Source organism: Pleurodeles waltl, chromosome 1_2, assembly GCF_031143425.1.
Source record: "Pleurodeles waltl isolate 20211129_DDA chromosome 1_2, aPleWal1.hap1.20221129, whole genome shotgun sequence".
Lineage (NCBI taxonomy): Eukaryota > Metazoa > Chordata > Amphibia > Caudata > Salamandridae > Pleurodeles > Pleurodeles waltl.
Window position 1 is genome coordinate 187,063,254 of NC_090437.1, and position 27,652 is coordinate 187,090,905.

Consider the following 27,652-nt stretch of genomic DNA (forward strand, 5'->3'; position numbering starts at 1 on the left):
TTGGCAGAGGTTGCTGGTCCCTCAGGATGCGTCACTATTCTTGTGCAGGTTCTTTGAAGCAGGAGACAGGCCAGTAGGGCTGGGGCCAAACCAGTTTTCACCCTCCTTCTTCTCTGCTGGGTTTTCAGCTTAGAAGTACTTCTTCTTTCTTGTCAGGTTGCCAGGAATCTGATGACTTAGGTTCAGGGGAGCCCTTAAATCCTTGATTTAGGGGCATCCCTGAAGGTGGCTGCGTCCTTCCTGTGTCCGCTCCTTTTGGGGATAGGGACACAAACCTAACCCTATTGGTCACTATCCTCCAAACTAAGATGGAGGATTCTGCAGGGAGGGAGTCACCTCAGCTCTGGACACCTTAGGGGTGGCCCTAGCTGGGGTGGTCACTCTTCCCTGTTTTCCCTAATTTTCCTGCTGGACTTGCCCTGAAAAGTGGGGCTTTGTCCAGGGGGTGGGCAACTCCACTAGTTGGGGTGTCCTGGGGAAGTATAGCAAGAGGCTTGAGCTTCTGAGGCTCACCACCAGGTGTTACAGTTCCTGCAGGGGGAGGTGTGAAGCACCTCCACCCAGGACAGTCTTTGTTTCTGGCCACAGAGAGCATAAAGGCTCTCACCCTATGTGGTCAGAAATTTATCTGGAAGTGGCAGGCTGGCACAGACCGGTCAGTCCTGCACCAGCAGTTTGGCTAACATATAGGGGGCATCTCTAAGATGCCCTCTGGGTGCATTTTCCAATAAATCCCACACTGGCATCAGTGTGGGTTTATTGTGCTGAGAAGTTTGATACTAAACTTCACAGTATTCGGTGAAGCCATTATGGAGCGGTGAAGTTCGTAATGACAAACTACCAGACCATATACTCTATATGGCTACACTGCACTTACAATGTCTAAGAATGGACTTAGACATTGTAGCAACATATTGTTCATGCAGCTATGCCTTCACCTGTGGTATAGTGCACCCTGCCTTAGGGCTGTAAGGCCTCCTAGAGGGGTGACTTACCTATGCCACAGGCAGTGGTTTGTGGGCACGGCACCTTGAGAGGGGTGCTATGTCGACTTTGCCTTTTTCTCCCCACAAGCACACACAAGCTGCAAAGGCAGTGTGCATGTGCTTGGTGAGGGATCCCCCAGGGTGACATAATTCATATTACAGCCCTTGGGGACCTTCCCTGGCCACAGGGCCATTGGTACTGTCTCGTAGGCTCTCATTATCCTAATGAGACTACTAGATTTTGAGTGGGAGGATCGCCTGCGGTGTGGGAGCCTGAGTCTGACCCACTACAGGTGACACCTGTTGCTCCAATCCAGGTTTTTCTCTGGCTATGCCTCATCTCCACCCAAGGGCAGGGATGATTGGGCAGCCAAGAGCATGACATAACTGATTTCTCAGGGAAACCGTGGTCACTCAGGTCCCATCTGTTTCTCTCAGTTTTTTTGCTTTAATTTTTGTGAGGTTTACACAGTGGCCACGGTTGGGGCTTAATATCTCCTTTCGCTATTTGTTTATTTTTAGTTTTTCTTAGGTCCATTTTACTATTTAGCACCCCTAGACCGAGTGTTAGTGTTTCCGGGACTAACGCCTATTTACAGGTTGTTTCCGCTTACATCATCTACTAAATTGTTTTCCTCCAATGGCACTAGTCTAACAAAGACATTATCACATAATTTGGATATATTAGTTTAATACCATCAATACATGACTTTGTTCCCACCCCCTGACCCTCGGAGCTTTCTGTCATTTAACTCTATATTTTTTTCTCAGGCTTATCATGGCCTGGCTCCATCGTTTTTCTGCATGAAGGACGACTGGGACTGTGTTTCTTGCAAAAATCGGGAATTACATGCTATAAAACCTCAATAGACCATTGCTCTATCCTATTACGGACCTACCCGATCATCCGATGCTTTTGAAACCCTTTTGCAGTTTACAAGCATCATTACTTACCTTTGGGGTATGTCGTTTTTATGCCCCTTTACCACACTGGTGCTTGTCACTTTATTCACAGTGTCACCACAAGTACAGCAGTAGTATTTTAAATATGTGCACGGGTGAGTTCAACTATATCCTGTTATATAATCATTTGATTTTTTTCCTTCTTTTCTTTTTTCTCTTTTCTCCTCTTTTCGTTTTTTTCCCTTCCTCTATTGGTCTCCACCGTACACGGCACTTGTCAATTATCTATGACCGCTTATCCGTATATAATTCCAATTAAAAGCGCGCACTGATATTTCCTGGATACTTTCTGTCTTTCTTCTTGTTTTCATATATTTTTTCTTTGGATATTTTTCTTACTCATTTATAATTGAGGCAATCATTTCCTGTTATCAACATTTTCCATATACGTATTGTCATTCGTGTTTTTTATTAATTTGACTTACAGCCTTGAGAAAGTCTATGTGACAAAACACGTGTCAGCTGTTCTCGGATGTATCAGTGTTTCAATAAGGAATACATCTCAATCAACTACTACGCAGTGTCATTTGGATCTTACACTTATTTCCACATTTTGGAGTAACTTCTTGGACTACTTTGGTGTGCCCTGGTAAATATTGACTCTTCAGGTCTGATTGGTTTTGCAATCAGCGCTTTCACACCCGTGGTGGTTGGGTGTCATACCAGGTTGGCACCCTTGGCACTCGTCTGCGTACAAGTCGATGTTTTCCAATACTGTAGACATGCTGTGAATCGGATGTGCGAACTTTAAGTGCATTAACCACTAACTTGTTTTCCTTGTTTCTCTCAGTTACATTAGTGTCACATACACAATGACAAACAGAGGCAGTATATGTTTCAATAATGTTTTAATGAAGCGATTGCATCTTAGATAGCAAAGCATGGACTGCAATATCCAGGACGATACAAAATGACAAGATTAAAATTGTGACAAGGAGGGTAAAGCATAGAAATAACGCTACCATATTGTCACTAGAGTCAATAGACTAATTCCTACCTAAGCTATAATAGAGCACAGCGTGTTAAGCTCTAATTCTGCCCTTCAGGTTCCCCTGGGAAGGCATCATCCCTCATACCTGAGCAAAGGCCTAAAGTCTGCATAAGCAGCTTTAGCAAAACATTCAGCAATCAGCATGCAGTCGTGGTTCTCTGGCTGGAATCTCCCTCTAACGTGTGAGGGACAAGGAAGTGCTTTTATAATAAAACAACTGATGTTCCAAGAAAATTTCCCTTCATAAAGATGTGTATTTTTCTATGAATGTCAGAGACAAAACTTATTCCACGTTCATCGGCAACCTATCCTACTGCAGCCTTGGAAGAAGCATAGAGTGAGCAAGAATGTTTTGTTTGAGAACAGAGTGCTAGCCTAGGCAAAAACAGTTAAATAGAAAGAACTAAAACAGGACCGTAAAAGCGGCAATTATAACAATAATAAAATGAAGCCGAATAAAATATATCTAGGTTAAAGTGCACAATGGCAGGCCTAGTATGCTAAAATAACATGCATGGAGCTATAACTAAAATGGCTACTCAACAGTAGCATGGGTACCTTTTTCAAGGGGCTTAACTGTGTGCCACAGGTGTGCTAATTGTGGAAACAAAGGTACAGATTTAGGGAAAGAACACTGGTGCTGGGGCCTGGTTAGCAGGATCCCAGCACACTTTCAGTCAAGTCAGCATCAATATCAGGCAAAAAGTGGGGGGGTAACTGCAACAAGGGCCAGCTTCCTACATAACCTGATTGTAACCTCCTCCTACAATTAAATAGTCCCCAGTAAGATTTCAAATTTGAGTAGCAATATCCATCCAGAAAACAAATATTTGTTGAAGTAGGGTCACTGTCATTAAATATGGTTAGTGGAATTTGATTATTAATAAATTAACTGCAATTCATCTGCCTTCGGCACCGTGAGATTGTGATTAGAGCTGTAAATTCAGTGTTTTGTGAATGTGAATTATAGTACCGATCTTTTTCTGTGTAGCTGAAGAAACAAAAACTCAAACCACCCAACATCTTCATTGTTTAATGCTTCTGATTTGGGTAAGCCTGTCTCCTGCAAAAGAGCAGTATCTGCATTCAATCTAGCCAGATGCCATGATAACTATTGTCTTGTAGTAGGATTACCTAAACCCTGAACATTCCAGGAGAATATCCTGAAGTTAGCAAAACAGGAAACAGTAATAAATCAGTGCTTACAAAAGTAAGAACAGCTACTACGTTTGGTAATTGGAGTACAGAAGACACATAAAAGTATGTAAACACATAAAAGTATGTAAAAGAAAGAAGGTTTATGAAGAAATAAGCAGGAGTAAATGAAATGGAAAGTAAAAAATAAGAAAGAAAGGGAGTCAAGGAACAGTCCAAAGAAGATAATGCAAACCAAATATATGACTGAAACACATACCTATGTGGGGAGTTTGTCTGTTTGGAAAGGAGGGGTAGGGACACAGGACAGAATGAATACGAGACAGCTCTGGACAGTCATAATATCATATCCTGAGATTTTGAGGGAATGGAGAAAACAACTGCACAGAAGAGAATGGAGCATTTGGATTCTACATTAGGAGAACCACAGTGTATAAACAACAGTTAAACAATAATTGACAACTGTGTAAGACATTGTATTAGGTGTCTATTGTTTCATCTCTACAACTGGATAGAAAATGTTTGAGTTCGAGGGATCCTTATATGTTACAGTGTGGTCCTTATAAGTCACCTTGAAATGGCATGGGTGAATTAAACCAAACCTAGCATGTATAGCTCGCAGCTGAGGTTGAAAATTCCAAAATTCTTTCCACCGATCTGCTGTAACCTTAGCTACATCCTGTGAGAGGTAACGTTTATGACTAGACCATGTGCTTCATTAATTTAGCCACATTAAGTACTTTAATAAAGTTAGTATATCCCAAAAAGAGGATAAACCTCTGGGTTTAGAATGCAGTATTTGGCCCAGCCTATGGGCCTGCTGTATATTTAAACAGGCCGATCGGAGGAAGATCCCAAACCTGAGGAAGAGAATCCCTATGGAAAAATATAGAGTCAACACTCTCTGGAAGACCATAAAGTCAAAGATTATTTCAAATGTTTTGATTTTCAAGGTTTTCAGCATGTTTTTTTAATTCAATGATGTCCACTTGAAGCTTGGCCACCATATGAGTGGTATCTTGAAGACCACAAACTTTTTGTTCCAATTGATAGACTCTTTTGCCCATAAAAGGTCAGTTCCCCTGGAGGTTGCGTTAAGTTTTATTTGTATCTTACATGTAAGGTTGTAAAGCACAGATTTCTTCCAAGAAAACTCCATGGAAATAAGCAAAGGAGACTTTCCTGAGGAGGGGTCTTCTTTAGGTTGTTTATTAGTAGAAGCTGACAAAGTCTTATGTAATATTTGAGACTTTGGAACAACTACAGAGGTCTAAGGAGGTTGGGGAGATGCCTCTGCCATTACTGAAGCAATAGTTGGAAGCGCTTAAGGTGTATACAATATGTGGAACTTTTAGAGAAGCCTTTAAAGAAAATCCTAAGAGGAGGCTGTCCATGTCACAATCTCCCCATGCACCTAAGACGAATAAAAGCCAGCAAGAATGATTAAAGAATCCTACATGAAAAGTGAGTTAATTATGCAGCGAGGACCAATAAGAAGATGCATATCATTAAATAATAATGAAATATCAGACAAATGGCGTGTAAAATGTGTGTGAATATGAGAGAAGTGTAAAAGTACCTTAAGCGTCACCAGAAAGTCTCCTAAAAATGATCTTTGTAAATTATGACTTCAGAGGAAGGCTGGTGAGAAATAAAATGGCGGCCAAAATCACCATGGTGAATATGAATAATCCAAAGGTGTACAAAGTATAACAAACAGAGCACTATACTGAAAAAAAACAACCAGGAGCAAAAGAAAAATGTACGAAAGTGCTCCCCTTAATTACAAGAAACAAGGTTTCAGAAAACTCTTGTCGCACCAAAAACAAAATGGCAGTTCTGAGCAGTGAGGGGAAAATGCTAGCATGAAATATCATAGAATTCAATTATTCCACTAAGGTAAAAATACAGCTTCTGCATATCAGAGGTTTCTAGAGACCTTTGTGTCATTTCTCTGTTTGCATTCAATCTTTTTTCCTTACACTGTAGATGTCGGCAAGACAGCTGCTACAGAGCACCAAGGTTACGTGTGCATGCCACTCTGCGTCCAGACCACGTCCCACAGGAATGTTTAAAAAGTGCTAACTTACTGTGTGGCACAGTGAGTGCTGCAGGCCCACTAACAGCATTTAATTTACAGGCCCTGACACAAATAGTACCATAGTCTAATGACTCAAAAGCAGATTAAATGCACCAAACAGGCTGTGACCAGGTGGTTCACTGAGGACACGCAGACAGTGGATTACTGGTTCAGGTGAGCTTTATTTTCTTGATGTGCAAGTTGTATATTGGATGATATCCCGTTCTGTTCTTGGTAACCGCTACGCTTCAGTTCTCCTTTCCGTCTCTCTTTTCTTCTGGAATGGCCACGCTTCTCCTGAAGCGTGGCTGGGAAGTTCACAGGGCGCCTCCCGCCTCCTTCGGGCCGCTTTCTGCTTGTTCCACACCTCCGCTTGTCTCCTGCTCGTTCCGCTGCTGTTCCTTGCGTTCTCCGTCGATGCTACTCCTTTCACCGGCTCCACTTTCTCCTTTCCCCGTTGTCCGCGCTCTCCCTTGTTTAAATGGCTCCAAAGCGCGCCGTCTCCACCGCTGTTCCGTTGGTCCCGGAAGTTGAAGGGGATTGGCTACAGATCTATTCCCTTCCGGGTTAGAAGTGGCAGTGGTAGCAAAGGCTGCTGCATTGGACGGGACTGGTGTCACCAGCGCGTCACAGACACTCCCCCAGTGAGAGACTGATAGAGCCGCTCAGTAACAGGGTACCGGGAAAGATAATCGGCAATGACCATGCTGGAGCCAGGGGAATGGCGAACCTGGAACGAAAAAGGCTTGAGTGAGAGGAACCACCTGAGCACCAGCGCATTGGTATCTTTATGTTGAGCAAGCTAGGTTAACGGAGCATGGTCTGTAAGTAGAGTGAATGGTCTCCCTTCCAAATCATACCTTAGTGATTCCACTGCCCATTTTATTGCTAAACACTCCTTTTCAAGGGTGGGGTAGTGTTGCTCTCGGGGTAACAATTTGTGGCTAATGTAGACAATGGGCTGTAGGGCCCCGTCCCTGTCCGCCTGAGATAATACAGCCCCCAGGCATACATCCGAGGCATTGGTTTGGACTAAAAACGGCTTAGAGAAATCAGGGTAGCATAAGACTGGTGCAGAAGTCAGGAGGTGTTTTAAAGTTTCGAACCTCTTCCCTTCCATATCAGAGAGGGCAGTTAACCGGTTGGGGCATTTTGTTTTCAGTAAATCTGTAAGGGGTCCTGCTATGAAAAACGGGGTATGAACCGACGATAGTAGCCTACCATGCCTAAAAAAACGCGTACATCCTTTTTTGTTCAGGGAAAGCGTATTTGCCTGATAGCTTGGATTTTCTCTATTTGGGGCCTCACCTGCCCTTCCCCTAGTACATACCCCAGGTATTTGATGACTGTGTGTCCTAACTTACATTTCTCCGGGTTAGCAGTTAGATTGGCTTCCCTTAGGGCTTGTATTATGTTTTCTAGGTGTTCCAGATGTTCCTCCCAATTGGCACTATAGACCACTATATCATCCAGATAGACCGCTGCATATCTTTGAAATGGTCAGAGGATCCTGTCAATAAGCCGTTGGAAGGTGGCCGGAGCCCCATGTAGGCCGAATGGGAGAACCGTGAATTGATAAGGGCCGGATGGGGTAGCAAAGGCGGTCTTTTCTTTATCTTCGGGCGTGGAGGAATTTGTCAATATCCTTTCGTTAAGTCCAGGGAGGACATATAGCGGGCTTGGACTAAGCGGTCAAGGAGTTCGTCTATTCTTGGCATCGGGTATGAGTCAAAAAGTGATACCGCATTGACTTGTCTAAAATCAACACAGAAGCGGGTGCTTCCATCAGGTTTTGGTACCAGAACTACCAGGGAACACCAAGGGCTGGCAGATGGTTCTATTATACCTGCTCTTAACATAGCTTCCACCTCTTGCTCGATTATCGTCTTTTTAGCCTCTGGGATTCTATATGGTTGTTGCCGAACGACTACATTTGAATTGGTACCAATGGTATGTTGAACCAAAGGAGTCCGTCCCGGTATTTTGGAAAAAACATCAAGACTTTTATCTACTAAGGATTGGAGTTGGCTAAGTTGGGTTTTAGAGAGCGAAATATTCAACTGAGGTAAGGTGGTCTCAGACATGGAACCAATCGCCATTGGGTGAATAGGTATGTCCTGTTCGGGTTCTTTGGTAATGTACAGGATGGGGTGTTCGTCTGTCGCTTCATACTATTTTTTTAGGAGATTTATATGATAGATCTGTTCCCTGCTGGTACCCATCGGTATCTCGAGTTTATAGGTGGTAGGAATAATTTGTTCTATTACCTCATCAGGTCCTTGCCATCGGGCGAGCAGTTTGTTTTCGCAGGTAGGTAATAACACCAGCGCCTTGTCCCCTACCCTCAAACTCCGGGGTGTGCTGTATGAATCATAGTATTTCTTTTGCTTACTTTGGGCATCTCGCAATCCGGTGTGGTCTTCTTCCCACAATGTGTGTAGGTCCTCTCTTAACTCTTTGGTGTATGTAGGAATATCCTTGACCTCCTCCTCCGATTCTTCCCACTGTTCTGCCAACATTTCTAACAGTGTGCGGGGTTGCTGGCCGAAAAGTAATTCAAAAGGGCTGTGTCCTGTGGAGGATTGGACATGTGTGCGTATGGCATAGAGGACTATAGGTAGCTTCTTTTTCCAATCCTTGCCCGCCTCCGAGATGACTTTTCGGAGCAGTATTTTAATGGTTTTGTTGTACTTTTCGACTAAACCATCAATCTGTGGATGATATACTGAGGTCCGTATCTGACGGACCCCAAGGGAGTGAAATATCTCTGACATAAGTCGGGACATAAAAGGGGTTCCCGGTCTGTAAGTATTTCTTTTGGAAAACCGACCCGGGAAAATAACTCAATCATGGCCTGGGATACTGTTTTGGTATGCATACTAGAAAGGGGAATAGCTTCGGGGTATCGGGTCGCATAGTCCACTAATACAAGGATGTATTGCCGTCCTTTTACTGACGGGGTTAAAGGTCCCACTATATCTAAGCCGACTCGAGAAAAAGGGGTGTCTAAAATTGGTAATGGCTGTAAAGGTGCTACCCCATGAGAGGATGGATTAATAAGTTGACACTTTGGACAGTCCTGACACTGTTTTCTGATGTCCCCGTAGACACCTGGCCAGTAAAACCACCTTAGAACCGCTGCCTCTGTGTTTTTTCTTCCCATATGTCCCTCCCCGTTATCCCCATGTGCCAAGTGTAGGACTTGTTGCCTATGGGTTTGGGGTACCACTAGTTGCGGAGATCTCCCAGGTGTGTTGGGACTAGATCTATATAGTACGTTATTTGCTATGGTAAAGGTGGGACCTACCGCTCTCCCTTCCGTGTTTAGGGCCTGCTGCCATGCATTTTTCAGGGTGGGGTCCTCTTGGTGGGCTTGTAGAAAACTCCCTACTATTGACAATACTGGGGTGGCCTGGGCCCTGGGTTTGGAACAGGTCATAGCCGGGGTGGCATGGTAATATTGCTGCTGCTCCCACTTTTGTTTTCTAGTGAGCTTTCGCCTCAAGGTACTCGCTTCTACCTCCTCCTTCCCATACGGTGCTTCCTCCCACTAGGTGCTGGTTACATAGTCCTGGCTGGCCTTTGCTAATAGCGGGGCAAACTTCTCATGATCAGTACCAATGATGAGATCCTCTCCTAGAGTAGGGATCATTCCTACTGTGATCTGCTCCTCGACTCCCCTCCAATTGAGAAGGACCGTTGCTACTGGATATAGTTGTTTGTCGCCATGGACACAGGTGATCAAGACCTTGGTGTGAGGAGACCATTGTTCTGACTTCACCAGGTCTTGTCTGACAACACTTTGGCTGCACCCCGAATCTATCAATGCTTTTCTTTTGGTGCCATTAGGCCATACAGTTATGGTGTATTTTGTTTTCTTATCGCCAGACCATAAGACTCGCCTCTTCAGCATTCCTATTGCCATGGGCTCTTCTGTTTCTTTCTTTAAGGGACAGTTTCGAGCGATGTGGCCCCACTCTGAACAGTGGAAACATTGGGGTCCCATTATGGGGTCTCGTGGGGCTGGTGAATGAGTTGGATTGGTCCGCTCTGAATCAGGTGGCCCCATGGTCTTTGGATGGATGGGTTTCATCGGACCACTTGAGCTGCCATGGAGGTTGTTGGTTTGACTTGGCTTCCCCAAAAATCCAGAGCTCGTGGAATGCACAAGCGAGATCTATGGCTGTGTGGTTGGTTAGTCCAGGGTGTTGTCGGACCCAATTCTGAGTATTGGGAGGAAGGGCTTCCAAATATTGCTCCAGAATAATGGCGTCAAACATATCTTCCTTTGTGGTCTCCGTGGGATGCAACCATTTTCCCCAAGCATGGTGCACCCTGTAGTATAAGGTACGGGGATCTTCTTGTGACATCCACTTGATCCGTTGGAACTTAGTCCTGTAACTTTCCTGGTCCAACCCTACACGTTCTAAGATGGCCTTCTTTACTTCCTTGTAGGGAGTAACCCCTCCCGGGTTTACCGCCTGATAAGCTGCTTGTAGATGGCCTGTCAATAAAGGAGCTATGTATTGCCCCCATTTGTCCTTGGGCCAGTTGGCGGTGCTTGCCACCTGCTCAAAATTTGTAAGGAACGCGTTGAGGTCCTCTTGTTCTTGATATTTCTGAAGGACACTGCTTGGCACGTTCGGGTGAACTCGGGTATGCGCAATGGTGTTGGTTAATTTACCGAGCGCAGTCTCATGGACCAGTTGGTTATTAGCCATGATAGTGGCCTGGCTTTTCAATGTGGTCTGTAGTGCCTCCCGCTCTTCTTTGGCTTCCCTGAGCTGTTGTTCCCAAACCAACTGTAAATGTCGCTGACCCTCGGCCAGCTGGGCTATCATGTCCGCAAGTGTGGGTTTCTCCTCCATGGTGTCGGGTTGTCAAGATCCCACTTCTGACACCACTTGTGACCGGGTGGTTAAATGAGGACACGCAGACAGTGGATTACTGGTTCAGGTGAGTTTTATTTTCTTGGTGTGCAAGTTGTATATGGGATGATATCCCATTCTGTTCTTGGTAACCGCTACTCTTCAGTTCTCCTTTCCGTCTCTGTTTTCTTCTGAAACGGCCACGCTTCTCCTGAAGCGTGGCTGGTAAGTTCACATGGCGCCTCCCGCGCCACCAACACCACCTGGGACTCCTTCGGGCCACTTTCCGCTTGTTCCACACCTCCGCTTGTCTCCTGCTCGTTCCGCTGCTCTTCCTCGCGTTCTCTGTCGACGCTACTCCTTTCACCGGCTCCGCATTCCCCTTCCCCCGTTGGAGCCAAAGCGCGCCGTCTCCGCCGCTGTTCCGTTGGTCCCAGAAGCTGAAGGGGATTGGCTACAGATCCACTCCCTTCCGGGTTAGAAGTGGCAGTGGTAGCACAGGCTGCTGCATTGGTCTATTGGTGTCACCAGCCCATCACACAGGTATAGGCCAATTTTACCATGTTTCAGGGAGTGAGCACAAGGACTTTAGCACTGGTTAACAGTGGTAAAATGTGCAGAGTCCTAATGCCAACAATAATGAATTCAGAAAAACAGGAAGGGTAAAGGCAAAATGTTTTGGGAAATACCACGCCAAAGATGACAGGTCTAACAGATTGGAATAAATGTGTGGCCAAACCGACATGTTGGGGAATGGATAGTAATGGATACGAAGGGGCATGCAAATAATCAGTCACCTTGAGTTAAGTAGATATTTAAAAAGTGAATAAAGATATACCTGTAGAAATGTAGGCAAACTTTTCGCAATTTATAATTGTACCAGAACTAAGGTTTCTCAAAATGGTGGCCCAGTGACTGAAAAAATACCAGTTAAAATATTCCCAACTTCTAGACTACAAAAACATCAGAGAACTCTGCTGAGGACAAAATGTGGACTAAAATAATATAAATGCATCAAGAAATGAAGTAGATGCATTTCCACTTCATTTACATGCTTTGGAAGCTTCAGACTCTACTCACTGCAAACCTAACACCGCCTACAGAAATCATTTTTAGATTGTAGCATACCACACAGCGCAGCTCTCTGGTTTGCTAAAGACATCTTAGGGACATTTAGAAAGTTGACCTAGGAATGCATTTGCTTGTTGATTACCATTGGCTTTGGTGTTTGTAACTCATTCTTTCTGCCTTTCCATTTGCTGACTTTATTTGCTTTAGGCGCTCTAGGTTCAGTCTGTCCCTCACGTCGCCTAAACCGTGTTTTCGGTATTCTTCCACAAACTTGCTGACTGTTAACAGGCCTTTAAAACTTGTTCCTCTCTGGTCACATTTGAAGTGCATTCAAAGGCTGGGGCCAAATGTCAGACACTGTCTTCCCAGGGCTCTTGTTCACTTTTCTTTCTCTGACATCAAACAGAGCGGATTTATTTGACAATCTTGTTGGATACTGGGGCTAGGAAAGAGTTTTTCTCGAGCACACAACTTGTAAATGAACTGTGTATGTATTTCAGAATATATCAGAATTATGAACGCTCAAATGAAGCACATTTTTTGTAATTTCTGAAGTGTGTTGGAAACAAAAACGTTAATATGATCAAAATGAGTCATTTAACTAGGTGATGCAATGTCCACACATTTTTGTCTGCGCACTCTATAGTTTTATCAGTAAAGCTGTATGTCTGTGCTAATGTATTGGTCATTGCAATTGAAAATGTGTTGTCTGTAATGGCAGTGTTCTACCACACCATGAATACTCCACTCTGCTCCACTCCATTCTACTCTGCACCACTCAACACCACTGCACTCTACTCTGCAACACTCCACTTTACACCATTTCACGCCACAGCACTCTATGCCAATGCACTCTACACCACTTCACACTATATCTCTCTACTCAACCCTGTACCACTCTACTCTATGCCAATGCACTCTTTGCCACTTTACTCTACACCACTGCTGTCTTCACCACTGTACTCTACATCACTCCAGTCTAGGCCATACCAATGTACTCTACACAACTTCACTCTATATTACTGCATTCTACACCATTCTGCAACACTACACTCTATGCTAATACACTTTAAGCCAATGCACTTTACTCTGTAACACTCAAATCTGTGCCCCTGCACTCTAAGCCAATCCACTGTACGCCACTCTATCACTTCATTCTACACCACTTTACTCTATGCCATTATACTCTATGCCAGTCTATGCAAATGCAGTCCACCCTGTACCACTCCACTCCACACCACTTCACTCTACTCTGAAACAATCAACTGTACACCCCTACACTCTGTGCCACTCTGAGACACTCCATCCTATGCCACTGAACTTTGCGCCTCTCTTCTTTTAACTACTGCACTATATGCCACCGCACTTTACTCTACATCACTCTACTCTCTGCTGCTGCTCTCTATTCTACTGTACTTCACCCTACACTACTCCACCATGGCACTCTACTCTGCAACACTGCACTCTCCACCACTGAACTCTACATCACTCTACTCTGCACTACTCCACAGTACACCACTGCACTTTATGCCACTACACTCTATGACACTATACTCCTCTCTGCACCACTCTATGCTACTTTACTCTGCACCACTCTATGCCATTCTATTCTATGCCACTCAACTTTACTCTGCACTCTACGCCATTGCACTCTATGCCATTTGACTCTATTCTGCCCTACTGCTCTCTGCATCTCTTAACTCTATGTCACTCCACTCTGCACCACTCTACTATACGCCACTGCACTCTACACCACTGCACTCCATGCCACTCTATTCTACTGTGCTCCACTCTATTCTGCGCCGCTTTACTCTGCGCAATTTCACTCTGCACCACTGCACTCTGCATCACTCCGTTCTGCACCACTACACTCTTCTATGCACAGCTCTAATCTACGACACTGCATTCTACGATGCTGCATTGTACTCCCTGAATTGAATGTCACTGCAATCTACGTCACTATACTCTGCAACACTTTACGCCAATGAACTCTACACCATTCCACTCTTCTCTGTGCCGCTCCAGTGTATGACACTCTATGCGACTCCACAGTATGCCACTCCAATACACGACACTCTCTGTTACTCAGCTCTACAACACTACTCTACTCTGCGCCATTCCACTCTATGACACTCCACGCGACTCTCTTCTTTGCCACTAACTTTTAGCCATGCTGAACAGCAACCACGCTGGTGAACAACATGGCTAAAACACGTTGGCAAAGCCAATAGCTCTTGCATAGGTGAGACCTGTCGGCTTTGTCAATGCTTGTTCTAATAATGTCTCCTCTTACTGATTTGTTCTTCATTCTTTGCTCGCTCCTTCTATTCGCCTCGATCTCTCACTCATCATCCAGAAAAAAAAAGATTTCTAGAAAGACAAAACATTTTTGTCAATGCATAGTTCAGTTGTGTGTCGCGACACAAAATTTAAGTGGGACGAATTAGTGAATTTTTGCACAAAATAAAAAATAAGAGGGACAAACCGTGGGTGATATTTCTGCCACTTGCATGATAGGGAGCAGACTGATTTTGCGTTCATTTCGCTTTGCTTATTTATTTAAGATAAATAAATGTATCTACTTTTCAAAAGTGTAAGATGTTATTATGCTTAATTTATAATTGGTTTGTTTCATTTTTATTACATAAGTAGCACAGACTGTTCAAAATTATGTCGTTCTCTTTTTTAAGTTTGTTCAAGGGACTAAGCTAACTTAATTCAAATCTTTTGACATCAGAAAAATGATTTACAAGCAAAAATGGCGTTATATATACAAAATTCAAGTTTTGTTTTTTATTGTTTTTTTCTCCTTTTTTGGTAGTGTTGCAGTGTTAACCCAATAGATAAAATGCTTTGGAGTATCATTGGTTTTCCCTTTTTATTATTATACAAACGACATCATAGTTTTACATGTTATTTACAACAGCGCATAATTAGCATCCCTGTGATATGCGTACCACCAACAAGTGCAACCTATTAAAAGTCTCCTTACGAAACGGCTGTCTCCCTAAAGGATATATCAATAAATCTTATTTTTTTGCCGAGATCGCTTCCAGCATATTGAGAAAATCGCAACAAACAAAGCCGGCTCAAGCTGTTCGGGTGACTTTTGGGCGGCATGTTTACAGGCAGGCGCCTTCTGCCATTTTGACATGAACAATGTCCTAAAACATCGTAGTTCGAAAAGCCCCAATCTTGTCGACAGAACTACGTGAAAAGAAAACGATGCATTGCCGGTAAAAGGCAAGCCCGGCACTTTTGTTTTCTCCTCCTTTCAGCCCTTTATACAGCCACTACAGACTATTTACTCGCCTCACAAAAAGCACCAGGCTCGCGAGCCGTCCCTCTTGTTCTTTCAGATGATGCAGCAGGCACACTTAGGTAAAAACGAAAATAAGCAAGGAAATTCGAAATATTTAAAAACGAATGTCTGACGGTTACTCGCAGTCTTTATAAACCGCAAGAATAAATAATGTTTGTCCTTGGGGCCCCACCCTCCAGAAATTTAACTTTGCACTAGTGCAAAACAGGCAATTCACAGTTGTACTTGTGTAACAGGGAATGTGTCACCCGTATTTATTGCAAACATATTTTTGCACCGGGGAAAACCTTGAGGTATTGAAATTGGAACAATTACCAAACATATATAACATATTTAGCTTACATATATATCATATTACACGCGGAATAGAGATTTTAACATTGCTCTCTAGCCCATGAACAGTTTTTTTTAAATGAAGAATAAATGTATTCTTCACTATTTGTATCGGTTATGTAACAAATAGTGGGATTTCTCCCAAGTTAGCCTAGCTTTCAAATTTGAAAAATGAACAAACCTTTTGTCGTTTACTTAATTTGTAAAACTAAAAATAATAGTGTGCATTTAGTTTCCTCTGAGCTTTGTACTGGTGGTAAATGTTTTTTTAGGCAAATGCCATTTGTTCCATTCCATATTGCGAAGCAACAAAAAAATTGTGTAAATGGAATTACACTATTATTTATTGTTTTGCACCAAGGTGCAGTCTCTTTAATATGGGGGTATAAAATAACTTTCCAAATTATGCTAGGCTAAACTACCGAACCCGTTTTGCGCTATGTTGGTGCTGGTGGTGGAATTGCAACAAATACATTTTGATCCACTCCAAGTTACAGAAAGATCTGTACATCAGTGTAAACATACAGGCAAATGATTGCTGAACGTTTGCTAAATGTTGATCATAAGCTACTTGCTTATAAATTATCTTATGGGTGAAATAGACGTTTTGAGAAAGAATTGCTAGCCCATCAATAATCTTAAAAAAAGACAAAGGCAACGGTTTTTTCATTTTTATTACTTTTATAAAAAAAATAAAACAAAGTATTTTTGCCTCAAACTCAGGGACATATTTATGAGCCTCTAGCTCCACCGAAGTGTCACTTTTTGTGACGCTCCGGTGGCACTATCCCCTGCACAGTATTTACAAGGTGGCGTTAAGCCACTTTTTGTGGCTTAACACCACCTTGTAAATATGACCCATTCACACGCAGCACTGTGCATGGAAGGGGCGTGCAATGGGTGTTGCTGTGGGCATGCCACAGCAACACCCATTGCATTTTGGCGCTGCCTCGGATTTACAAGATTTTGTAAACCTGTGGCAGCGCCAAAATCTAACGCCACCCCAGGGGTGGCAAAAGCAAGGCGAAATGTTTCTCGTTTTTTTATTTTTCTATGTGTGCTGCATTCTGCATCACGCATAGAAAGAGGAAAATGCCAGACATGATTGTTCATGTGCGGGAAGGTGTCCCTTCCTGCACATAAACAATCATTTCGAAATGATGCTTTGGCACTGTGTGCGCTGCCAATTTTGGCGCAGCATCACGCCCTGTCATTTTCCTTTAAATATGAGCCTAAGTTCTGTTTTTCACGTACAAAACAGAGAACCTTTAGGGACATATTTAAGAGCCCCTAGCACCTCCTTGCACCACATTGGTGTCATTGTTTTAACGCTAATGTGGCCCAACGAGGTCAGAATCGGCACACCAAATTTACAAACTGGCGCAATGCATGCATTGCACCACTTTGTAAACCTTTGTGCCACATTATGCTTGCTCCAGGCACAATGTATACAAAGGAGGGTGTTCCTCCATTGGGGGAGGGGGTCAAATAAATGGTGCAATGAAATCTAAAAGATTTATTTGTATCATTTTTTAAGGCATGTTTAATGCCTGCTCAGAGCAGGCGTTAAAAGGAGGCACACCATTGTTTACAATGAACCTCAATGGACCTCAAAGGGCTTTGCAGGTTTAGCATCAATATTTTTTACACTAATCCTGCCAAGCTCTGAAGTAACGTCAAAAATGTTGACACTATTTCCCTAACTAGTGCCATGGTGAGCCGTATCTTAGACGCTAAGGGGCATAAGAAAAGTGGCGCTGCAGTGTGCAAGAATACTGTAGATGCATTTTTGGTGCATTAGCCCTGTTTTGTTTCCTTTTTCGTCCAGTGCTAAGTTTCTGTAATACTTAGGGGAAGATTTAAGAGCCCATTGCGCCACTTTAGCACTTTAGGTGGCCCTAAGGTGGCCTTTTCCCCGTACCAGATTAACAAAGTGGCGCAATGCATGCATTGCGCCACTTTGTAACCCCTTGTGCCACATTATGCCTACGCCGGGCCTAATGTATGCAAACGGGGTGTTCCCTCATTAGGATGCCCGAAAAATGGTGCAGTGAAATTTAGAAGATTTCACTGCGCCTTTTTTTCTGTCATTTTTAATGCCTGCTCAGGGCAGGCGTTAAAATGACACACCCATTTTAATCAATGGGCCTCCTTGCACTTTGCTACTCTAGCGTCAAATTTTTGATGCTAGTGTAGCAAAGAGCCACAAGAGCATCATAAATGTTATCGCTATTGTTCTAACTACCGCCATGGTGTGCTGTATCTTAAATACGGCGCACACATGGTGGGGTGGGGCGGGGCAGGGTGTTGCAAAAAAAGTGGCACTGCATTGGATGCAGCGCCACTTTTCTTAAATTCGGCCCATAGTTTTATAAAAATGGTGACTGACAAGCGTCTCCCTAAAAACAGAGACATAACCCTCACCAATAGTATAAAGTCTTAGTGAAAACGACCATAGTGATTTGGGTAAAGAACTAGACAATAAAGTTATCATGCAGGGATCCTCCAACAGAGACCCTCTATCGATTTCTTGAAAACAGGCAGGGTACAAAGACTTAGGTGGAAACAGAAATGCACTTGGAACAGAGGCAAAGCAAGCACCCACACCATGACAAACAATCTTTCTTGACTACAAACCCTAACACGCTGGTGATTTAGTCTTGCATCAAGTGGGTGCTGGCAGCACACTGTAGCAACAATTTGGATCTGTTTTCGAGGCATTCCATTGACATTTCTCCTAACATGGGACACAATTCAACCTAAACATGCCATGGTGCCCTCAAACAGAGGAGGCGTGACCAGCATCTGATTGCGTTCACACAAAAGTTCCTCCTAGGTCCTTTGTTGTTGCCTTTTGCTTCTTCACTTTAAAGACCCAGGACTGCGTGACGGCCTGTAAAGTACTGCATTTTGCTTGGTATCAAGCAATTGTGCAGTGTGGGCCTTACATCAACAACAACCTCTATCAATGGTGAATCGCATTGCTACTTCAGCAGCCAAAGATCAAAGGCGAGATTCTGGCTTATGCAGGGACACAGATCTCAAATCTCACAAGCCGCCTTGCAATTCTGCCTATTGTGACTGACTAGCCTGATATTACCACAAACTCCTCAAGAAGTGGGCCAGAGGGAAAAAAAGGAACTCCCACAGGGAAAAAAGGTCTATTGAGGCATTACTCTTTTCCACGAAAGACTTTAAAGCATTCTAAAATTCATCATCTTTGAGATAGGGTAAGTGTTTCCATGCACATATAGTTATTAGAGGAGGTACAACCTCTACCACGCACTGCCTATACCACACATCCTTTACCACGCATATCCCTTACCACATATGTCTTTATCACATAATTATATATATATATATATATAGAGAGAGAGAGAGTTATGCTCACATTTTAAACTATAACTCGTGCCCCCATGCACAGTTTTTCATCAAAAAGCTTACTGCAAATGTTACGTTGGTATTATCAGTGATGTTATCAAAGATGTCGTGAGTGCCTTAATTTGTGGGGTAAGTATCAGTGTATGGCGAGGGCATGAGTTATACTTACCTTAGGGCACAAGTTATAGTTATGTGAGATGACTCTAACTTTAACAGGTGAATTTCTATTATTTTGTATGTTTAAAATGTGAGCCTAACTATAACGTTCCTGTAACCTTTGATTTTTTTCAGTGTATTTCTATGTTTTTTTAAATTCTATTTCTTAACTATAACGTCCCTGTTTTTTCAGTGAAGTTCTATGGCTTTTTAACGTGTAGTAATTTTCATACTATTACTTCAGGCATGCGCAGCAGTGGTTGGCCAGAGGGCCTGGCATGTGGCCAGGCCCAGAGGTCAACTCCCTATAAGTACCCAACCTTGCACTGTGCACAGCCTTTGCCCGTGCGCAGCAGTGGTTGCCCCAAGGCCTGACCTGCAGCCAGTGCCTGCGGCCAATCCCCCTAACCATCCAACCCTACTCTGCACCCAGCCCTTCGACCATGCGTGGAGGGAGTTGGCTGTAGCATATCTCTCTGGGTGTGAGAATAAGTGCAAGAGGGTGTATCTGTGGGTGAGAGTGGCTGTGAAAGTCTCTCTCTGGGTGTGAGAGCTTGTGCATCAGTGTCGTTGTGGGAGCATCAGTGTATGTGCAGATCTGTGAGTGGGTGCATGAGGTTGTCAGAGGATCTGTGAGTGAGTGCGTGAGGGTCTGACTGGGGCTGTGAGTGGGTGCGTAAGGGTCTGAGTGGGTGTGTGAGTGTGAGAAAGAGAAAGAGATTGAAAGAGAGAGAGAGAAAGTTGGAGAGATAGAAGGTTTTTGGGCTTTGATGGATGATATACTTAGAATGAGATATTTCTGCACAAATTGAAAAGAAAAATGTATTTGTGAAATAAAAAGAGTAAGATCATCTTTCAGTATGAGCCTTAAACATTTGCAGTTGAAAAGAAATTAAAGGAGGAAAATGACTACGAATACATCTGAGGTTGAACCCTCAACCCTTCAACCCTCAACCCTTCGTGCTCCCATGAAGCAAAAGCAAAGAGCTATGCCCTAGGGGTGGGCACCCAGGGTATCAGGAGCCAGCCCTTGGGGGTGGTCCCCAGGGCCATCAGTGGCTCTTCGAGGGGGGGGTGCAGTCCCCCTTCAATGTGAAAATAGCCCAGGAGAGGTAGTGGTTCCTGGTGCTTGGGGGTCTGAAACGGAGCCCCTTTTAATTTTTTACTATTTTCCCCAGGGAGGTGATGGTTCCTGTGGATGTGGGGGTGGGGCAGCTTAGCCCCCTACACCATAGTAGTTAAAAGCCTCTGGGAGGTGGTGGCCCCTGGGGCTATGGGTGGCGGGGAGTCCACCCCCTATTAAAAAATACAATGCCCCAGGTACCTGTCCCCCTCCCACCACCCTGGGGCTTAATAAAAAACAAGCGTGGGAGCCTGTGCTTGTTTTTTTAAAAATGTTTCCCACAAATTGCGATGTCATTGCAATTTCACTGAAAAAATGTTTTTTTTTTCCTGGGAAGGTCCCCAGCACCAGAATTTTCTATAGAAAAAGTGTTTTTCCCTTGCCTATATTTTTGGCGTTGGTTGATAAATCTTAACAAAATTTTCACTAAAAAAAATATGCTGCTTATGTCAGCTGCAGCTGCTGTCTGGAAACTTTCAGGGTGATCCGTAAAGCGGCACCTGAGAAAAAGAGTGGGTTCCGAAACATGCTTTCTCCAAGTTGATTTCCATAGGGATTTTGGACATGAATAGAGGTCAAACCGCGAGACGGAGTACACCAAATTTGACAGAAAGCTAGCTCTTGGTCCAGAAAGAGCCCTTTTTGTTATTTGGTGTACATCTGTTCAGCAGTTTTTTAAATATTTAAGAAAAAACAAATATCTAGGGACATGATAGCTCCGCAAACCCCCGATCTTTTGCTGAGATTTGATTGGCTGCCCAAACTTCAAAAAGGAAGTGTTGGCAAAATAAGAAAAGGGGCCAGGGTAGGGACTCCCTGACACCTTAGTTCTGGTGCTGAGGCCTGAGAGGGCAAAAAAGCACCATGGGGTTGTGAATCCGCAGTTGAAATTTTTAAAAATCTATTGCGGTTTCCTACGCTTGTTTTAAGAAAGCTCCCTGGTGGGCCAGGTCCCAGGGCATGTTAAAAATAAAGGAAGGGGCACATGGGGTCCCCCTTCAGGGCTTGTTTATGCCCCGGGGACCGCCACCTTCCCCGGGGGCTCAATTTATAATTTATAGAGAGTCCCCGGGACTACTTATTTAAATTAAGGGGGTCTGCATGCCCCCCCCCACAGCCCCAGGGACTGCCACCTCCATGGAGCTAAAATAAAAGAATGAAGGGGGTCCATAGCGGATCCGGGAAAGGTGGCGGTCCCCGGGGCATAAACAAGCCCCCTCTGCGGACCCCCTATCTATTTTAAAAGATGTCCCCCAGGGAGCAGGCGGTCCCTGGGGCTATGGGGGGGCTGCGAGGCCCCCGCATTTAATGAGATGTTAGCCCTAAAGAGGTGGTTTTCCCTGGAGCTGCAGTGGGTCTGGGCAGGCCCCCTGCATTGATGTTCACATTTTGTCCCTGGGAGCTGGTGATCACCAGGGCTGTCTTTTAAAAATGGCAATGCCCCCAGGCCCTTCCGGCGCTTCAGAATTATTAAGCGTGGGAGACTGCTCTTGTTTTAAAAAAAATGTTATTGTGAATTTGTAGTGAATTTGCAGCAAACTTTTTTTGTTTAAGTGTTTTTTTCCATCGGGGGTCCCTTTGGGTCCTCACGCCAGAGCTAAGGGGTCAGAGTGTCCCTACCCTGGCCCCTTGTTTATTTTTAATTTTTTTGTGGGACTCTGCTGAAACCGAGTTCCAACATGGCCGCCAACTCTTCCTGGTTTGATCATCATCATCATCATTATTCGCAAAGTGGTCACGGCCAGAGATAAACAAATTTGGATTTCCTTTAATTTCTCAGAACCTACTGAACAGATTTACACCAAATAACAAAAAGGTTAATCTGCGTACCGAAAGCTAGCTTTCTGCCAAGTTTGGTGAAATTTCGTCCAATGATTCGCGCTGTAGTTATGTTTGAAACTCCTATGGGAATTAAAATCAGAAACACGATTTTTGACCCCTCATTTGTTTCGGCCCCCACTTGACTGATCCCCCCAAAACATTTGATGCGCAACAAGAATCAATACAGCATTTTTTTCTGGAAAGTTTTGTGAAGATTCGTCAAACGGTGCCAAAGTTATGGGGAGGTCAAAAAATGCTTTTTCTATGGAACATGGTCCTAACTATAACTACCTACTGGTGACCGCCAGTATATGTATAAAAAAGCAAAGGTTTAAGTGACTTTATAATTAGGTGAAAATGTCAGTTAAAACATTCATTTTAAATGTACAAAACCACTGAAATCCACCAATTATAGTTATCTCAAGGAATTATAACTCATGCCCTAGAGTAACTATACCTCATGCCCCAGGCATGCGCAGTTTTCTCATCAATAATTTAATTTCAAATATTGCAGTGATACTATCAATGATGTCACAGAAGATGTCATGAGTGATGCAATATGTAGGGGTAATGGAAAATTCTGTAGCAATTGTAAAGGAAAGTTTTAATTCTATTAACGACAGGGAAGCAAGAATTATGTGTAATTGCCTTCATTTATTTCCCCAGCAGCTTTATATAGACAGACAAAACAACAATATATCTCATCAAGCAAAGGGGAAAAACCACAAATAGAATAATCAGTCAGCATCAACATTTACATTAAAGAGGTAATGATCTGGAATTTTCCTCCTCTTTCTTCGCACAACAGTGCAGTGGATTAAAATTTCTTCATCCATCTGTTTTTGGTCATTGCATGTAGAATAAAAGAGATGTTTGTAAAAAAAACTTTAAATCCATTGTATATATCTTGGTTATTATTATTGCCATCATTACAGTACTTTAAGTCACAGAAGTTAGCCTTTGTGGCATAAGTACCTACTCTTTAAGTAGTTGGTGCTCCACATAATTTAAAGCCTTTAGCAATTGGGAGGGAGACACATAACCCGAGGTTTGTGGGTGGGATAATCCTTATCTGTGTCCTAAATAGAACTGAAACTTTCCTTTATGACTACTAGGAAATGTTTCATTGTGTCAGGACCGAAGGTGAGGATTATGCAATTTTTAAGCTTACCTACTACCAAAGAGGAAATCCACAATGGGTTTAAACTAAAACCTTTTAAATGTGAAATCGGAGGTTGAATCTGCCTCATTCATGGTGTTCTCAAACCTCACTCCTACCAGAAAGGCTTTGGAAGCCATGGGTCCTCTCGCAGAATGGGTGCTGAATTGGGCATTGTCAGTCCCTGCCTCTTGTAAGATCCAGTGGATCCATCGGGCTATAGTTGGTGTGGAAATCGCTTTGAAAGGTTTTCTAGGAGCAATGAGCAGTTGCTTTCCCCCACAGGTCTGAACTCCTTTGTGACATATTCAGACATTTTCAAACAATCCACCACACACAACTTAGGAAAGTCATGAAAGGCCAGGCCAGATAGTGTGAGTTTTGGCAGACCTAGAAACTGGAAAGGAGACCCCAGTATCAGTGTATATCCTGCTTGACAAGTTAAGAGCTCTGACATCAGATATTTGTCTGCAAGACACCAAACCCAGCAACATTGCCAACTTATCTGAAAGCACCTTCATACTTCAATACTTGTTCTGAGGCCAGGATAAAAATAGGTTAAGAACTGTACTGTGGTTCAGGTAGGAGAGACAGTCGAATACCCCTTACCAGCTTACAAACTAAAGGGTGTACTGCTGCTATAGCTGACATAACAATATTATCTAACCGATAGACCATGCCTTGGTGAGCGGGTTCAGACAGGAAATTCTGAATATGAACGATGCTTGACTTCACAGGCTCCATATGTCAATGATGAAACCAGCCCAACCATCATCCCCATGCCGATCTGTTTCTTTTAGAAGTACTTTTTGCCAATGCCTTGAATGTAAGCTTCTGAGCTTGGTCCGAAAGGCCCAGGATATTCCATATGTGCATGTAATCCTCCAGGCCTTTAAAGTTAAACATTTGTCCTGAACCATCTGGTGATTGAAGCCCTGTGGATTCCTCAGAATGTGAGGATAATGGGGAGATGGATTGGAAAATCCCAGGAAAGTGCCAGAAGAACTGGAAAGCACACTTGCACTCTCCAGACAGTAGTAATCAGCACTAAGGTCCTCATTATGAACTTGACAGTAATCAGCGACGACCGCCGTGGTGACGGTGAACAGAAGACCGACAGTGGCGATAGACTACACACCGCAAAATAATGATGCCAAAAAGTCAAACCTCCAAAAATCCTGCAAACTCCACTCACCGCCAGGGCCTATGATGGCGGAAAGGCAGTACACTCCACCCTGCCATGCAGACAAATCCTCCGCCTACCAAATACTGATGCACAAATCAGCGTGGCGGATAGTGAATGCCGAACGACCATTGCCAGTACGGACGGCCAGCAATGGGACCCACCAACAGCAAATGCACACATTGGCAAGTTTGAAAGCCACACACCTGACACACATCCACAACATTATAAAACACTCACATACACACCCCACAATCCTTTGCATCACAATAGCAAGACATATATTAACAACATAACACGCATACACTGAACTAACCATCACACACACAAACACACCACCAAAACACATACATACCCCAAACACTATCACAAGCCACACACACAACCACACCCTCACCAATACACCCACAACACACCACCAACAACACACACTATGGCACCCCCTAAGCACCCCCGCTTCACAGACAGGGAGCTAAGGGCCATGGTGGAGCCACAACTATTCAGGGCACAGGTGGAGCAGACACCCGTGGCCAGGAAGATCGAGCTATGGCAGACGATAGTCAATAAGGTCAACGCAGTGGGAAACCATCCACGCACAAGGGACGACATTCAGAAGAGATGGAACGACCTGCGCGGGAAGGTCTGGTCAATGACATCCAAGCACAACATCGCCAAACGAAAGACTGGTGGTGGTCCCCCACCTACACCCCCCGAATACACCGACTGGGAAGAGAAGGTCCTGGCTATCCTGCATCAAGAAGGCCGCACCGGACTCACTGGAGGACTGGACTAGGGTAAGTCGACTACAATGTCTTCATATCCACCACACCTGTAATGCATGTATCACCCAATCCCTCTCACTACCACCAGGACCCCATCCCCTACCCAGTCCACAACACCCACATCCAACTTCCCTGCATGCCCACAATCCCCCACACAGACCACCACCAAGCCCCCTGGGTACACTAACCTACCCCTGCATAGATTCCCAGTGGCACTACAGCACCCACAATGCACCTCCACCCCCCACATAAAATGCAACAAAATGTACACAAAGGGACCTTGCATGCCACGACAGGGGAATATAACCATCAAATAGTGCAGAGCAGTGCTGCAATTGCCGATAAAGTACCTGACACCCACCTGTCCATTCCCCCACACACAGGCACCACCACCCATGCCACCTGGACAGAGACATCAACGAGTGCCAGCACCCCACCTGAAGACAGAGGCCCCACTCATAAGAGTGCAGAGGGATGCCTTGAAATAGAGGAACTCACTGGCCCATCACACAGTCCTGGACTGTCACCCTCCAGCATCCCCACCCAGGATGCTACTGATACCCCTCCTACCCAGCTCCCATCATCAGCTCTGGCCAAACAACCCCACACCAGTGTCTCCTGGCCACGGACTGTCAGCCCACATGTACAGAGGTCAGAGTGTCCACCCACTAACAGGCAGGATGATGAAGGGCCCAGTGCAAGTGTGACTGCCCGACCTGTGCAGGGGACACAGGCACAGGGGGCTAGGCCCAGTGGGAGGGCATCAGTGGCTCAGGGGTGTTGTCAAAGGATGGATACAGCAGCCCAGGAGGTGATATCTGAGGTCCTGGGAGCATACCACCATACCCAGGATTGGATGGGCCAGATTCTGGCCACCTTGGAGCAGAATCATAAGTTGCAGGTAGCACCCCACCAGGAGGCCATGGAGCAATGGAAACAGCTCAATGCCACCATGGCCTCCGTTGCAGGGGTGGGCAGCACCAGTACCACAGCCGGTCTGAGACCTCCACCCACCTGCAAGCCCCGACCAGTAGCCAGGACACTGCCCTGCCTACAACGTGTGCAGCAGCTACTGGACTGGTGGCACTGCCAGAGGACACACAGGAAACCAGCACCTCTACCCTGCAGCCCAGCTTCACCTTCACAAACGTGCCCTCAGACCCAGATATGCCACTGAAACACCAAGACCAAGCCCAGTGCCAGGAAGTGACTCTGCCCTGAAACTGTCTCCCTTGTGTGCCACTGAGCTACCTTGTTGACATGCCACTACTACCACTCCATCTTCCACTGGCCACATGGACTATACCCTAGTGCTACCAACAGCTGAGCATATGTACCTGTCCCAACACTTATGTATATTTTGCCATTTCAATAAATACATCTATGCACTCAAATCCTTTGTCCCTCGTCAATATGATATATGAATTTTGAGTGTGCATGCATAAGTCAGTTAATATCATGATCACACCTTTATTGCAGGAAGGGATCCAACGGACTGTAGCGTCTGAAGTATGTCACACTGTACACATTATTTGGTTTCCTGGGACATGCCACCGCAGTCATCAGTTAGCATTGTCACTGACAATAGACACCACATTACTTATCACATGAGTCAGACTGAAACTATGCAGTGAATAAATCAGCATCATGGAACAGTACCTTAGAGTCACTGGTAGTATAGGAGGACTAGCAGGGTCCTGGAGTTGAGATCTTCACCCTCTTCTTCCTCACCATCACTCTCATCCCCTCCTTGAGGTTGCAGGGCTGGTTGGACAGCACCCTCCTCTTCCAGAAGGGGGATAGCTTTCCTCACAGCCAAGTTGCGCAGCATGCAGCAGGCCACCACTATCTCACACACCTTGTCAGGGACATAGCACAGGGATCCCCCAGAGAGATGGAGGCAACTAAATCTAGACTTCAGGAGACCTATGGTGCGCTCAACACCCTCCTAGTACGTCCATGGGCCTCATTGTTGACTTGTTTGAACCCACTGGCCCACCCCATCTTGTCCATAAACGTGCCCATGTCCTTGCCCAGTCCACTCCTTCCTCGTCCAAGTCTGCCCCAGTCTGACCTTCCCATTCCCAGGCCCTTTCCCAGGGAGGAAGAAGCCTGGTGTTGCCCCAGGTCCCGCTGCCACTCCCGGTCCAAGCCCACTCCCCCTCTTTCCAAGGGCAAGCCCAAACCCCCTCCACCTCCCAAACCTAAGCCCAAGCCATCCCCTTCCAGACGTAAGTCCCCACGCCCGCCACCCCCTGCCCCTGTTCTCCGAGGTGCC